The sequence below is a fragment of the Leptidea sinapis genome, chromosome Z (assembly GCF_905404315.1).
Source record: "Leptidea sinapis chromosome Z, ilLepSina1.1, whole genome shotgun sequence".
In the NCBI taxonomy this organism is placed as follows: domain Eukaryota; kingdom Metazoa; phylum Arthropoda; class Insecta; order Lepidoptera; family Pieridae; genus Leptidea; species Leptidea sinapis.
In genome coordinates, this window is record NC_066312.1 from 12,116,933 (window position 1) to 12,131,172 (window position 14,240).

The window sequence follows — 14,240 nt, forward strand, 5'->3', positions numbered from 1 at the left end:
TACCGGTTCTCGACTAGCCTGCTCATTGAACATAATCATGGTTTTGTTCATCCGGAGACCGATGCGTTGAGAGCAATAAAATTGTCCGGGCTGTTCTGACGATATCATCTTCATATCACTATTGTGAGATATATACTCCGTTAATGTTAATGCCAGTCCTGTAATGTCTTAAGCATATCTTCTCGAGTGTTCCACAACAAATTTGAGGATTTATCTTCTTATCTCACATCTCGGTGTCATTGGAGAAAATGAAAATGTTGTTAAGTCTGCTGATTCTGTACCTATATTACAAAGCAGTAATTGACGCAGCGTCAAATAGACACCTCAACGCTTGTATATATTGCCAATCAACTTGCACAGTTGCAAAGAGTCCGAGTAACACCGGGTCATGGTAGAGTCAAAAGCCTTAGTACTCAAATGCCTAAATGCATTATAGTAAAAAGCGGAAATAATAAGTTTGAAGAAAGCTGTAGATATTAATATTTCATTGCTAAACAAATTCAATGAACGTTTGAAGGACTGCAATATAATGAATCAAAGTGATTGAATCTTCGAAGGATCGAATCTCAGCCGTAAAATATTTTGAAGTGAAATTTCTTCAGCACCATTGAGCAGTTTTCTTGGGATGGGTATAAAATGATAAACTCGCGTCAGGGCACGTGACCTGATCGAAAATTCGTCAGACAGTCGTTGAAATTACGGATGTATGTTATTTTTTCTGAGTGATAAACTTTTTAGTGTAAAATAATTGTAATAGTTCTTAAGTGTTAAATTTTTTATGTAATATAAATTGGCATTTTTGTTTACTATAGCACTTCAAATGAATAATTTTTGATTAAAATGTATGAAAGAAAAGCTATATATACGTATTTATCTTTAGTATAACAATAATTATTTGGTAGAGATCTCTACATATTAAAATATTTTCGCAGCGGCTATTCGACGCCATGTCAAGAATTTTCCAAACCGGTAACGAAATAGTCCCTGTGTTTAGTTGTTTGTAATATTATTTAGTTCAGTTAATATTATTCATTTAGTAATAGTTAGTTGTTATTCATTTAGTTTTGAAAGAAAAACAATAAATAACATAATAATGGGGTATCAGACACACAGCAAAAAATATATCTAGATACAAATTCAGAAACTTTTTCTTTTCTGAAGTTGATTAAACCTGTAAACATCTATATTACTTTTATCATCATCATCATCACCATCAGCTGGAAGACTTCCAATGCTGGACATATGTCTCCCCCAAATATCTTCACGACGATCGGTACTGCGCTGCCCTCATCCAACGTATTCCGGCGATCTTGACCTGATCGTCGGTTCATCACCCAAAAGATTGCGAAACTAAAGTGGCAGTGGATAGGGCACATAGTTCGAGGGACAGATGACCGATGGGGCAGAAAAGTTCTCGCATGGCGACCACGTACCGCAAGACGTAGTGTTGGTAGGAGCTACGCAAGATATTACTAACTTCTAAACTAAAAATTAATAAAATATTGTTAATAAAGTAAATAAGTATGTGTATTGTGTGAATGCTCTATCACGTCATTATTATGAAAACAAAGCGATAACCGCTAGAAAATGCTCAGTAATTTTTAAACGTGTTGATCGAGTGTTACGCACACTACGAAACGCTGTACGGATACACTGTAACAACATTCACGCAGACGAACACAAACACCGAAGCGGCGTTCCTGCGCACGAGTCGCATTCCATCACCCACCTTCGCGATTAGCCGACAAGCCTGCGAAGGCTTCGCTGCAACTACTCAAGTATTTAGAAAGGAAAGTGTCTGTGGTTTTTATTTGCGACATGTCACACGATTAACGGTGAGTTTTGTTTATATATTTTACGAAAAAAGTATTATAATATATTTTCCAACATAATATACTGTTAACTTAATTCTTATCACGCAATTCAATTGTGGTCGCAACTCGTTTCACTTTTACATGTAAGGCTTTATATGACGTCAGTGCTACCACTGATATAAGTATATAAAATATACATTAAAATCAAATTAAATTGTGTTTCTGTAGTTTTTCAATAAGAGTCAGTTAGGCATTAAGTCACGTGCTTACAACGTAAGTGGAAATGATCAGTGACTCGTGATCGAACCGTGTTTTCCAAGATATTTTCCTATGAGCAATCCAATATTTTTTAATGTTTGCATATTTATCACCTTTGTACTAAAAACTAAACGAATAGTGATAATAACGAAACGAAAAATATATATTATTTAAAAAAGTAGAAATAAATGCAATTTATTTCTTCAGATTTCACATTTCAATTTATCTATGTAATATATCCTTGAGCACGATAATTTTTACTTCTATAAAAGTTCCAAGCAATCAAATTACCGTGTTCTCCTTCTATCACAGAAATGGAAAAAAGTAAGACGGCGGAAATAGGAAAATGTAGATTCTATAAAATCCAAGCATCGTTCATTTTATAAGGTTTATTTATTTAAATATAAACTTTAAATTGAATTACTTTCTACAAGTAAACTTATTTTAAACTTTTTGAAGAAAATCACCTTTAATGTAATATATAGATGGAATGTTCTTCGAAATATATAAACTATATATTATTATTACTATGTTGTTGAATGAGTCAGTAATGGCTAATAGCTCAATTGTATGGTATTCTTGAGTGATGGTATGAAAAACTATACCGCATTCGATTTATTAAAGTATGATAAAATGGAGTGAATTAAAAATTAGTTTTTACATAATTTAATGATATTATTGTTAATATAGTTATAAGATTATTAATATTTGAATGAATATAATCAGTATCCAGATCAATGTGACAAACATAGCTTTCACACTCACGTAGGGTGTCTAAAAGTTTAAATTGAATTATCTAGGTTGACTCCAAATATCTACAGAACTTTTCGGTATTGTTTTAGAATATATTACGGTGTCTTTTTTTAAATAAGAGGAAAAGCAAGCATACAGGTCAGTGTTGCTAAGTGATCACCGCAGCCTACATCGTCCTGCAACACCAGAGAAGTGACAAAAGTATTGACCGGCTTTTTAGGTAGGTTTACTTGCGTTTTTTGAAGGTATGCTTAACATATTGTCCTAGCAACACTGTGCAAGGGAGCACATTCTCAAGTTTGTTAGTTAGTCAATTTACGGCCGTTCCCAATATTCAGTCTATCTGCGGTTGTGGCCTACTTGAGATAAAAATCGTAACTATCGTTGACTTTTCAGTCCCAATAAACTTATCGACTGTAGCTCACCTTATCCATACACGCTGTCTGTCAATGAGAGGACGTATAGCTTACCAGCGATAGAAGTTTGTATGGAAATTGCAATTCACGCCGCACGCGTACCAATGTACCAGGCGATAAGAATGACTTATCGGGTATATTGCGACAGCTTCAGATTATTTACAGCTAATTACTGACAGTAGAAGGTAGTAATTTATCTCTATGTGTAGATAGTATATTGGGAACGGCCGTTAGTAGCCTCCTCTATACTATAATTCGTGTAATGTTTTCACGTGTGTCATTTCATACATAATGTGCTGCTATTCAAACACCTGTTAGTTAACGACGGATCATCCTTAATGACACCGATAACAAACGATCGCACTAATAAAACAGACGACCGGTGTTGTATTATCATTGTTTAATATTCTTCAACGGATGCAACTTTGTTGATGCTAACATAAAATTGATACTTCGAACCGTCTTCGAATAAACATTATATTGTCATGCGATACTTCTTCGCAGTTATTCTTATAGATGTCAGCTCAGATTGAAACACAACATGTGTCTCTACTAAGACAATATTATATCATTTTTTAATATTAAATTGCAATTTAGGAATGTTTTTAATTAATTTCAGGGAAAAATCCATAATAGGTATATATATGGGTCGCCATGTGCCGACTGTACTGTACGTTGTAGATTAGCTAGGATTAAGGGCCCCTTGATATGTCTTGGTATTCAATCTTTAGCACAAATTTAAGAAAAAATCTTCTTTGACAAAGACGGCTTACAGCTTATGGCATTGCAGGATATGTAGAAGTTAATAATGCATGGTTCTTATCTGATTCTGCGCCGTTCACCTAAAATTTTATAGTATTTTTCTATTATATGATTTAAAAGATGGCTTGGGAGTTTCTTAATAGTTCTTCTCTCCATGTCAAAGCCCATTTACGAACTGTTATAGCTTCATGACGGTTACAAGTGTTGTTGCAATATTTTATGTTATTGTCACTCCATATAGTAAATGCATTTAAGTGTATTTCTATTCGAGAAAATACCTATTGCTCTTAGTAAAAGGGTTAATGGTGCAACAATTGAATTGTGGACTTACCACGGTACCCTTGCTCTGTACTTTCTTTAATGGGTTTTCGGTTTTGGAATCTATATAGCGGACGATTATTCTATACATAACTCATAAAGTTCAGCAGCACTCTAGCTCAGTACTACAAACTCTATGTATGATCGTTTATCCTCCTCTTTCATACAAAAAGACTTAGAAATGTATGTCAACTTGTAACAATTTAAATATCAGCAGTAGATCTCTTAGATATATTAGAGTAGAGACTCACAGCAGTTGCTCTTTCATTAACAAGATGACAATTTTAGTGTTTAGTATCTTGAAAGAGTTCCGGTTTTTTAACAAAGCATAACCTCATCTATAAGTTTAACTCCAACGATTTTTCCTTGAATTTCAACTCGTTGAAGTTGAGTTATTTTGACTATTTTGAGAATTTCTAAAATAAAACTATTTACTTATTAAACATAAGATAATATTAAACTCCATAGATTAACTTCACCAATATTATTGAAGTCTATGCTGTGTAAGCAGTTTTATATTCACTTTATTATTTTTATATTTATCAAATGAAGCCTGGCAAAGTAGTGGAATATAGTGAATCCCTATTCATAATAATATAAATGTGAATGTAAGTTTGTTTTTGTTACGCTTTCACGCCTAAGCCACTGCACCGGTGTTGATGAAATTTAGTACAGTGATAGACTAGTGCTTGGAAAAGGACACAGGCTACCTTTTATTGCGAAAAAATTAAATTAATGGGTTGTAATAGGGGATGGAAGTTTGCATAGGAGTTTGTCATTATGCAGGTGACACTATAAAACTGTATATTTAGGCACGAAATAAGAAATAAATAAATATTTGGTGTAGCGTTTTTAAAATTTCGACCTGTGTAGGGATGAAAAATCGTAGGGAAGTCCAAACGACTTTACGCTTTCATGCGTAACTCCGAATACGGTTTGATTATATTTGGTACAAAAATAGATTAGACCTTGGGAAAGGACTATCTCCTTTTTTGTAAAACGGTTCATGAACTAAAATAAGGGATGAAATTTTGAATGGGAATTCGTCGTCTCCGGACAAAAAGCCATAATACTATGTATTTAGCCACTTGATAAGAAGTAATTTATATACATTTGTTCGAGCATTTTTGAAACTTAGACGTACATGGGGACGAAATAGGAGATTAAATTTCGCAGCGACATGCTACGAGTATAACAAGACTGTCCACAATGATAAGGGATATCCGTTGTATCGTAGAAGAGTGCCGCCGGAAATAGAAGTGTGTATTAATTGTATTATATGCTAAGTACCTTAAAAAATAAAAGAATGCTGCCCAACGTAACTATCCCATGGACCGGACGAAGTCGCGGGTAAAAGTTAGTATTATATAAATACGTAGGCATAAATCAATTTTTACAATTAGCAGAAGTAAAAGTATAAATTATATAATTTAACGAATCTATGTATGTATGTGAGACGGCTCGAGGTAATTTCTGGAAAAGAATTAATTGTTCCACATTTTGAATTCGGAAAACGCTTTATGTTGAAAAGAGCTTTGCTAAACTATGAAATGGAACCCTGCCACCTCATAATTATATCAAAAGCATCAGCAAAATGTATAATATATAGCTTACTAAATACGTTAGTATATGCTTTTACAACATGAACCCAACATTATACAAAACCAGTGTGTTACGAAATTCAGAAGACGTGTAAAAATTGTATGTGGTCCTACAGGTAACTAACGAAAATTACTTACATAAAGATACCACATGGCTATTATTGAATTTATTTCTACAAAATTATATTGTGATGAAATTTTATTAAAAATAGAAGCCCGCTGGGGTTCTTGCGCCCGTTTTTCTCAGGTCTGAGGCATACTTTGTTAAATGAGTGGTAGTTCAATAAGTGATATTAAATCCTATTTTGCATAAAAATATTTGAATTTGAAATCAAACCTACACCAAAAAATTGCAAACAAATGTTATTAATTCAATGAAGCAACGATGTTATTAATTATGTAAACATTCAAGCAGGTATTGATTAGTCTGTCGATAGGCAAGGTATCTCAAGTAACTTTATCGGTCGGTACAAAGCTTTGATAGATGCGTTTGCAGGACGGTTAGGGTGATTACCTTCCTTCCGTGCGGTAGATTTCCATTGGGGTCCGGATTCATACCTCCCTGTCTGCTATTTCAATAATTATTCCGAAACTTAACATTGCTGCAAGCAGTAACTTAACAAGTACGATTCTAGAATTAATGTACACGTACTTTAGTAACCACTTAACACTAAATATTAACTTATAATATCTTAGACATAAATTTGAATGTCTTATTTTATAATGTAATGACAATTTTTTTATAAGATGGCATTAAAAATGTTCCAATGTATTACTTAGAAACTCCTTAAAGTCAGATTATTAATATGTCCCATGATAACATATTATAGTAAATTAATTAAGAAAAATATTTTTGAAGTTAAACTTCTAATGCGACTTCCAACAAGGTTGCGTTAAACGTTTAACGCTACCTGTGCTGTAGAGTGCATAGTCAACCGCAACGAAAATATTTAATTTATTTATTTATGCAATGGTTCACTAACAGATTTATATCATTATTACAAAAATTAAGAATAGAAATAATATAAATTATCACTATCGTAACGTAGATCTAATTATAAGCAAACACAACTTGGTCTTGTTCATAGGAATTACGAAGGTGTATAAGTAAAAAATTAAATGAAATAAACGAATGTTAATATGTGTTTTGTGTAGTAAGATTGTTTTTGATGTGAAAACTTCTTTAGCAACGTTGTGATTTGAAAGTCGGTGAAACGAAAAAGCAAGACACATAAAGTTATAAGATTTTTAACGTGGGAAAAAATGAGAAAGGAAGCATATTACAGTGTTTTGGTACCAGGCGATCATAGTTGAAGAAGATATTGTCTTATGTATGACGCGAGCATACCTGAATACATTGTGACGTCATGCGCACGACCTTTTACTACATAAACACCAGGAGAACATAAATATAGTAGCGGTGATAGTAATGTCTTTCATAGCGGTTGAATCTGTCATCCTAGCAACATGACACGACATCCGGAACACCAGGGGGTCAGAATACACGGTGCCGGCCCTTAAGATGGGGGGGTATGTTCTATAATAGAGCATACTGCATCCCGAAACGATACCTACATGCATTTTTAAGCAGACATAACGTTGAAATACAAGTTCAAATTAAATTTAAGTATGTATTATGAGTCACTCAATGATGAAACAAAAATCTAAGCCATAACAGGCTTTGAATATTTAAGGCTTTCGCTTAAGGCGATGTTGAGCAAAACGCACGCATACAAATTACATGAAAACAATAAACAAGTGACTACCGCGCCATTCCAAACATCTACCAACCGACACTTTCGTTGGCGTTTGTCAATATCATTCTCGCACAAGTGTTGTGCTAATTGAATCGTATACCTGTTCAATAGAGCTCATTTTGTTTTGAAACACGAATATAAACCAATTTTGTTGACTTTATATCTGCAAGCGACCTGATGCTTTTAATGGCTGTTACACACTCAATAATAATATTATTATTATTATAAATGAGATGGTTCATAGTACTTCAAATAAAAGTAAATACCTTTTGTTTATTGAATATTTGTTTCGATGAAAGGACTGTTAGTAATACTACAATATAATAACGAGTGTGAGATTCGTATAGTAAGTAGGCATATATATTTCACTGTATACTAAATAAATAAATAACATTAAACAAAAATCAATAAAAACTTCTTCTGGTGCACGGAGCCTTTTATTTTAATGGCTTATAACTACATATTATTATCATATCTTAGTATATGTATGTATATTATTTTCCAGTGTAAGCATATTAGTATGCTGTTCATGATGTTGCCACAGGCATACTTAAATGGGGACAAAACCGCGGTCACGGATAGTAAAATACATATACGTACATATTCAGTCTCTCGTGTATCTTAAGCACATAACGTTTTTTTGGAACAAATAATAATTAAATTAAATTTGTTACCAAAATTTATGCGTTACTCGAAGCGCCGAACCAAGTTCCGTCCGAGCGCACTTCCAACTGAGCAAACCATTAGAGTGACGTATTGTTCATAAATATTGGTATGTTTTGTTCAACTCTCAGGTTGTAATTAATTAATTATTTGATCCCAGAAGAATGGATACCATTTTAAGAATAACATATATGTACTTACTAATTATTGTTATAACGTGTAACATCTTATCTAATAGTTGTTTTGTATCATAAACCTACTATTTCTTGTAAGTTGTAGGTATATAACACGATCAATCTGGTTGTTAGATAATATTGTGGAGTAAATACAAGATGTTGCACGTCTCAACGTGAGCCAGTGATGCCTAAAACGCCTCGATCTCAAGGTAGTCAAGCGCTTAGATCACTCAAACAGCTGCCTTCGAGACCAAATTAGTAATATATTTATTTTTAACGTCGCGTCATTTAATATTATTTTATTAGCTAGAGACCGGTGTGCTTCGCTATATAACATCCATTTGTTTAGGACAAATGGATGTTATATACAAAATTTCATAAACCAAATTTAAAAATATTTTGTGTTAATTACGAAACCTGTAGAAGTTGGAGTGGAAGGCTCCTTTACACAGGATGCCGGCTAGATTATGGATGGTACCCATCGATCAAACGGCGCCTTTTTCTGCTGTGAAGCAGTAATGTGTAAGCATTATTGTGTTTCGGTCTGAAGGGCGCCGTAGCTAGTGAAATTACTGGGCGAATGAGACTTGACATCTTATGTCTCAAGGTGACGAGCGCAATTGTAGTGTCGCTCAGAATTTTTGTGCATTTGAATCCTGCGTGGCACTGCATTATAATGGGCTGAATGTCCTGCTCCTCTCGTCCCTTATTATGATAAAAAAATATTTTGGTGTCTGTAAAAGTTCTATCATTACAATAATTATTTCGTTTTTCCGTGTTCTTGTGATGAAATAATATCACAGCGGATCTGTCAAACTGTGAATTAAAAAATTATCTAATATTAATTATTCATACAGAAATAAATTTCAAAAATTGAAAACTTTGAAAATTCTTGCTAATATTCAATTACATCAAAGTTTATTGAGGAAGTTTAACTTATGAAGGACGTTTAATAGTTATTGATTTAAAATTTAGATGTTTAAATCATTCCCTCTATTGATGCGACGAATTACTTAAAATAATTTAAAATCAGTACAAGTTGTGCATAGCCACAAGTACTTAAATACTTAAATGGAAAGTCTTTCAATTAATTTACAAAGAATTTATAACGATTTTTCCCAATGTTTATTTCAGGCGAGGCATGAGTTTTTCCCAATAGACAATCGATTGGATATGGTTAAGTCATCCCTATATTAATATGATCAAGTTTGCTATATTCACTGTCTTCAAAACATGCACTGTGAGACCAAAGAGACAAAACGGAACTTCTAGAATACAAACCTTAACACGAAAACGTTGATTACCCTTTAATAATAATAAAAAAATAAGTTACTTAAAATACTTCAAAATTACCTAATTAATAAAATTAAAATAAATATACAGTTTGGGTGTTTACCAGTAAAATAATGTGCTTAAAACAGCATTTAACACATGGACAGGTATTGAAATGACATTTTGTAGAAGAAGTAAAATAATAGAAATATTCGTGTCAAGTATGATTATAACTTAATTTTCCAATGCGTCAATATTATGTTGTCCAAAGTTGAGTTTGATGTAAAGACTAATGAACGGTTTACTGAATACAAAGTTGAGTTAAGCAAACTGATATAACAAGTTGAAGTTGAAGTGAAATCTCGAGAAAAACACGTTAACAGATGGACTACCTTGAATTGAAACTAATCTGAACTTATCCTATCCTATATACACCAGATTAAACTCTAAATTAACTTGAATTTCTTTAAAGCTAGTAGAGTGTTGAACGGGTAAGATTTTGAGTGTAAATAATTTACAGATGGTATCTAGTGACAGCTTTTATTTAGGACAGGCATAATTAAAAGCTCATTGTATCATTTTAACGCGTTTAATATTTTTATGTAATGAAATACGCAATTCTCATTTACAAAACTTTTTTATAAACTTATATATTATTTAATATATTTATATATTATTACTAGCTGCCCAGACAGACGTTGTTCTGTAGATAATAAAAAAAATACTGTTTTATAGGAATTTGCCAATAATATTTCAAAACATCAAGAATTATTTCGTAAAAAATGCTCCCTGTTGTTATAATGAAATTGTTTCACAGCGGAACTGTCAAACCGTGTGTCACTAAATTCTCCCATAGAGAATATGTCCATACAAAACAAATATTGAAAATAAAAATAATTATGGGTCCCATATCGAAATAAAAAGTATCCTATCTCTCAAGTTGGACCAAACTACACTCCATGAAGTAATTCCCAATAAAATCCGTTCATTAGTTTAGGAGTCCATCCAGGATTTAATCCATAAACTGAACAATAATTTGTATACATGATTAGTCTTACCTTTCGTAATCAATAGTTAATGATCATTACATTTTAAAATAATAAGAATGCTTCATGTTTCAGTTGTAGCATAAACTTTCTAAATACATTTAAATATATAAATTCGTGAGTTTTGCGTCTATTCTGACCAGGGCCGCAACATTTTCTCCCGGCCCGATTTCTCCCAACATTATCAAGATCCGTATCCCTTTAAGCGATTTGAAATGGAAGAGATATTCAAAATGAAGAAAAATTAACGCTTATTAAATATTTAAATATACTACTAACACTATAATGACGGACTACGATTAATTCGTAACGAACTTTGAAATTGTATGTAATGAGTATCGCTTTTATTTTGTCCATTTGGTTGCTAAGTAACCATTATGAAAACTATAGGATTGATTCCAAGAGGTTATACTTGTAACATCATGAGCAAAGAAATTGTGTTGTTTGATGCCATGTATCCTCCTTGAAACGTGTCATAGTGTTTTATATGTATTTAATTAGTATTGGCAAGGTGTTATCAGCGAGGTACATATGGCGTAAGGTATGTACATAATAACATGGTGCTCACCTTGAACTGGTTTTTATATGCAATTTACATTAAAATATGCCATGAAATGTCCCTATAAATAATGTCACACATTTAACAATTAAATATTTCCTTAAATGAACCCTATATGTAGTATATTAGTAAGAGGTGATATTATGTAATCGTACCTTTAAAATTAAATAAAATTGATAAAATATTAATATGAACATTGTGACAGAATATTAAATTATATTCTCATTAGACAAGACTTCATGTTATATTTTTCACTCGCAATTTAATTATTCTGTGACACAATTAATTAACCATTTTAATATGAGTCACTTTGTTGCAACTGCAAAGTTAATGAGTCGCCTTTTGAAACTGGGAATTTTATTGTAATACACATCGAAATTGTGGGTTTCAAAGAAAGTCAGTCGGCGTTCTCGGGATGCAAGGCCTTTGTTAAAAAAAAACAAATATTAGCTCTACCTGCTGTCATCCCTACCTGCGAGTTGATGACTCATCCGTACAATGTTACAAACGGCGCCTTTTACAAGCGCGTTGGCTTAACGGTTACTTTGAGGTTACTACATATTTGTATTTTTGCATTGTTTTGTATTAGATGACTTTTGAAAGAAAATAAGCTAAGTCCGTGACGTTTGCTTAATAGCATAAGATATTATTGTTGCGTTTTAAAAAACACAACCATAATCTTTATACATATAAAATTACGTGACAATTTGTTTGTCCGCGATGGACTCCTAAACTATTGAACTGATTTAAATATGGATTACTTCATGGAGTGCAGTTTAGTCTAACTTGAGAATATATGGTACTGTAAAGGAGATCCAATTTCAGATGAATTACTATTTAACTATTTTCACTCCCTATGAATTTGGTTATCGTGTCGTCACATGGCCGTCTGTAGTCGTCATCATATATGCAAATTAAAATATTTTTATGTAAAAAAAAATAACAAATAAACAACTGACTTCAAAAACACTATTCCAGAACAATAGATATAATATGCACTAAAAAGTATAAAAATAATTGCGTATTTCTAATTATTATAATTATATAATTAATTAATCTAATTCTAGTTATGATCATTGTAATTTTTGGAATCAGTGTCCTCCCGCCGCGACCCGTTCTCGCCTCTCTCCTCCTCACGACTCAAGCACATCTCACCTATAAGTATGTATGTAGTTACAAACCTATCTTGGATGACACCGACTTATGAAAATCGATTCACCCAGTCGAAATTATTGAGGTAACAAACATAAAAAAGAGCATAGCGACGAATTGAGAACCTTCTCCTTTTTTGAAGTCGGTTAATAAGATTTGAAATCACTTATCACGTCATCAAAACTACAACCCATTTGAAATAGTATGGCCTCGGGTAGCGGGCTATAGCGGGCCTTATTTTCTTCTTAATTTAGTAACATTATAATGTACTATCTTGTAGCCTGAGGGCGTTCGCTCCATTCCCAGTCTGTGGTATCATTAAGTGGTAATATTATGTATGTTATAGTAACCTTTTAGCCCACAAAGGTTTTTACACGGTCTATGTATGTATGTTTGTTTGTAACGGACTCATTTGGGCGCGGTTTAACCCACTTTAAACGGCCAGATTTCGTTCAAACTTCGAAGATTTATCCAATGACCATACATTAATTTGATAAAATTATTCCATTTTTAAAAATGAAAAATAAAATTTTGTTAATTTATATCATTTTCATCTATCGTCTGAGGCAGGAATTGATGTTATTTTATTTATTTATTTAACAATTCTTTTAATTTGGTAACATATTTGTTTTGTACATTTTCTGGGATCGCCCAATAAAAGACTTGCCAACTCGACATAACCGAGTATGCAAAATTTTGTTTTGTTGTCGATAAAAAATATAATAGTAAATTATGCCAATAAATTTTGATACACTCCCTCAATTACTCACAGGGTCTATTATCAGAATCTGTAAGTTATTAGAGAAGAGAACTTAACTAATAATTTACATGAGACTTGGAAACTAACTTGGAACTAAATTTATAATATATAGGCTTATAAACATTAGAGATAGTCTTTGATTGAACAGAGCAAAAATTCTTTGACGATTTTAGGTGATGGTTGGTTCGTCTTTGATGTACCTACATTCATATCGAAATGAGCTGGTTATAGTCCACATCCTAATCTATCTATATATGTAAAAGATTCTCACCTATGTACTGACTCATCTCGATATTTCTGAAACCATAAGGCGTAGATACTTGAATTTTGGTAGCAACATTCCTTTTGCCGAGTAGAGTTCAGCTGAGAAGCGGGTTTTATGAATTTCAATCTGCAAGAGTTTTTTTATTATGAACAGTATAACATCGGATCAGCTATTAGGTAGGCACCTTTGCACAGAATACTGGCTAGATTATGGGTACCTCAACGGCGCCTTTTTCTGCCGTGAAGCAGTAATGTGAAGGCATTACTGTGTTTTGCTCTAAAGGGCGCCGTAGCTAGTGGCAAATGAGACTTAACATCATATCTCTCAAGGTGACGGGCGAATTTTTAGATTTCTCAAGAATCCTGAGCGGAACTGCATGGTATTGGCAGGGCGTTTCAATTACCATTAGCTGAACGTCCCGCTCGTCTCGTCCCTTATTATCATAAAAAAAACCTTTATTTTATAAAATTATATTGTTATTACTTATTGCGTAAACAAATAAAGCTGACAGTTTTTTTTAACTAAAACCTGCCATGATATCCAATATCCAAAATATATGCAGAATTCATCTAGCCTTTCTTGAATTTTGCGCTTTGCAACATTCATTTTTATTTATATACAGATTAACAAATTTGTGGATCTAGTATCTTATAAGATCTATCTTTTGG

At 32.8% G+C, this 14,240-nt stretch overlaps 2 protein-coding genes across 3 annotated transcripts in view; one reads left to right on the top strand and one right to left on the bottom strand.

Annotated features, from left to right (window-relative positions):
- LOC126979067 (uncharacterized) overlaps window positions 1–14,240 on the bottom strand; it is a 377,271-nt gene that overhangs the window by 207,267 nt on the left and 155,764 nt on the right. The gene's annotated exons all lie outside the window — the stretch shown is intronic.
- Window positions 1,687–14,240, top strand: part of LOC126979084 (protein grindelwald) — a 35,299-nt gene continuing 22,745 nt past the window's right edge. For both annotated transcript variants that reach the window (XR_007732747.1, XM_050828290.1), the window contains exon 1: window positions 1,687–1,835. The gene's annotated coding sequence lies outside the window, so the exon portion shown is untranslated. The remainder of the gene's footprint in view (window positions 1,836–14,240) is intronic.